At 45.0% G+C, this 2703-nt stretch overlaps 1 long non-coding RNA gene across 1 annotated transcript; it reads left to right on the top strand.

The window, feature by feature from the left end:
* Positions 1 to 599: 599 nt before the first annotated feature.
* LOC128342185 (uncharacterized) lies at positions 600 to 1996 on the top strand. Its single transcript, XR_008314822.1, has 3 exons — positions 600 to 745; positions 1288 to 1370; positions 1833 to 1996. It is a non-coding gene; the product is annotated as an uncharacterized LOC128342185 (long non-coding RNA).
* Positions 1997 to 2703: the final 707 nt, after the last annotated feature.

Genomic DNA, 2703 nt, shown 5'->3' with positions numbered 1-2703 from the left:
AATTCCTAACTGCTTTGGATATGGTGTCAGATGGACATGAAAGAAACATGTCCATTTCTATTTCTGCAGCTGGCCACATAGAAGGATCTTTCTAACACTGAAGATGTGTTGACTCATCATTTGATCAAAAGCACCATCAAAGGTAATGCCAATTTCCAGGGGAGTGGAGAGGGCAGAACTGTCTCCTTGGAATCCCAGAATGGGCCTGGGTGACAAAGGCCATCATTCATCTAAGGAGCACCAGTTTTGCTATGACCTCTCCGTGGCAGGCCTCCCGAGTGGGCATGTCTCAAACTCCCAACCCCTCTCACACAGGCAAACATGGTTCTTCTTGGGGAAGTTATTGCAGCTAAACTGCGAGGTCTGGAGCCATGCTTGTCTTCCGCTTTGGCAAGCCCAGTGTAAAAAGTGACCCATTAGAACCTCCTCATTTATTTAACATGGACAAGTCCCTCCTTAGCTATTCTCTTAGTCAATTAAAATAAGAAAATCCAATCTTTTCTCTTCTCTTCCCTTCAGACAATCTTGTCCTGGTGAAGTTCAATGAGGAGGAGGAGGAGTTTGGTAAATGTATGAGCATTAGAATGGAGAGGGTGGGAGAGGTTGAATAGACATTTGAGCTGGAGACTCAATGTTTTTTTCTTTTTATGTTGTTTTATAGGGTGAGAGAAATGTTTGAGATCTGGAAGCATTTCAATCCTGAAGTGCGTAAGAAAAAAAGGGGGAGCATAACAACTCAAGAAAGGTTGGTGCAGGGAATTGTCCAAGACTGGTCCTCTTGTGGACTGTACTTCTGTAGGAAATGTGGTTTAGATAACCCTTCCTGAGAGTTTCTATGACCAATATCTATCAGAGAGAGTTCTTAAGAAGCAGCTTTTTCAAGAAGCCCAAACCAGTCCAATAATGGAAAAGATGTGCTTTTTCCTGGATTTAAGGATCGGCTGAGCAGCTTCAGAGCTGAATAATCCAATCCTTGCTCCGCCATTTGTTCCCTAGACTGGTGGTGTCATTTTCATTTCTGCAAGAGTGCTTTGAAGTAAACATTCCTCAGTGGCTCCATTCAACTCAACCATGGAAGCAATGACAAACTCAAACATACTGTGATAGGAGCCCCAGGACAAAGTGGTTTGTGAAGCAGAAGTTGAATTTTCTTAGGATGACTAAGAAAGACGTCACGGAGCCGGTGGGAGCTGAGGGGATTGGATGCTGCATGGAAAGAAAGTCACTTCTGCTGTATTAGATTGACTAGCCTGGATCATGTGACGTTCTTTCTTTCTTTCATGACAGGCTAGAACTACTGATGGATGGGCTAACAGTCCAAATTCCAAAACAGCCATCCCAGTTCCTAGAGGAAAGGTCTCTTATTGAATGTAGGTACAAATTGCTGGCTCTTTCTTTCAGGTTCGAGGTGATTAAGTAATATGTCTTCCCAAATGCAAACTATTTTGAGGGTTACAATTTTATGTTTTGTTTTCCCTCAGTGTTATAGTCGTGTTGCTTGTCAAAGTGAAAGTGGCTTTCATATGGAAACCCTGACACCTTTCGTGCACGCATAAGAACAGGACCACTGGTTCGTGTTCCCATATGGAATTGTACACAAACATTGAATGCAGGTCCAAACCACCCAGGATCCACCAAGCCAAGTGTCATCATATACATTAGTCCACCCAGCCTCAATGAACCTCCTGTCTTGGCTGCTGTGTTTGACTCGGCAGATCCCCATTTCTGTCATCCTAATTCCATGCCTTCAGTCTTGTGTTCCAGACAGCAATCATGTGCAGGATCTGCAAAGCTTTGGCTCAAATTCTAAGCACAGTGGTCTCACCCTACAGACGATCCTGCTGGCTTCTGCATGCCTTTCAAAAACAATTGACCATATGGCACGGAGGGCTTTTGTTCCGTCCAGTTTTCCCTTGGATGTGCAAAAGTATCTGCATGGTTCACGCATCATTAATGCTTCTTTGAGGAAGGGCAGGATGGCTCCTTGCCCCAGGAAGGCCATGTTTAGACCAGGTATGAAGAAACATGCATTGGATTCCATTCTGGGCCTGTCTCCAACCTCCCACGGTAGGACAGGTGATTGAGAGGGTAGTGGCATCTCAGCTCCAGGTAGTGTTGGAAGAAGCAGATGACCTGTGCCCATTTCAAAATGGCTTTCAGGTGGGCTATGGAGTTGAGACGGCCTTGGTAGTCCTGTTGGGTGGTCTCCAATTGGGAATCAACAGGGGGAGTGTGAATGTGGATCCTTTTGGATCTCTTGGCAGATCCTTTGGATATCATTGATTGTGGCACCTCCTGGAGCTCCTGAAGGGTTTGGGAGTGAGAGGCACCGATTTGCAGTGGTTCTACTCCTACCTCTCATGTAGGTCCTAGATGCTGTTGCTTGGAGATTGTTGCTCTTCCAAACAAGAGTCATTGTATGGGATTCCACATTCTGTCTTCAAAGCTTTTTAATATCTACATGGAACTGGGTGTGCGTAGGGGGGAATCATCAGGGATTTGGTGCAGGGTGTTTATCCATATGCTGACAACCAAATCTCTTTCTCTATGTCAACTTCATTAGGAAATGGCCTAACTTCCCTAAAGACTTACCTGGAGTCTGTAATGAGCTGGATGAGGGAGAACAAACTGAGGCTGAATCTAAGGAAGACAGAGGTACGCACTGTGGAAAGTTTGGACATAGGAAGTGGCTTAGATATGCCT

Source organism: Hemicordylus capensis, chromosome 2 (genome assembly GCF_027244095.1).
Source record: "Hemicordylus capensis ecotype Gifberg chromosome 2, rHemCap1.1.pri, whole genome shotgun sequence".
Lineage (NCBI taxonomy): Eukaryota > Metazoa > Chordata > Lepidosauria > Squamata > Cordylidae > Hemicordylus > Hemicordylus capensis.
The sequence above is the reverse complement of the archived record's forward strand: the minus strand, read 5'-3'. Positions and strand labels throughout refer to the sequence as shown.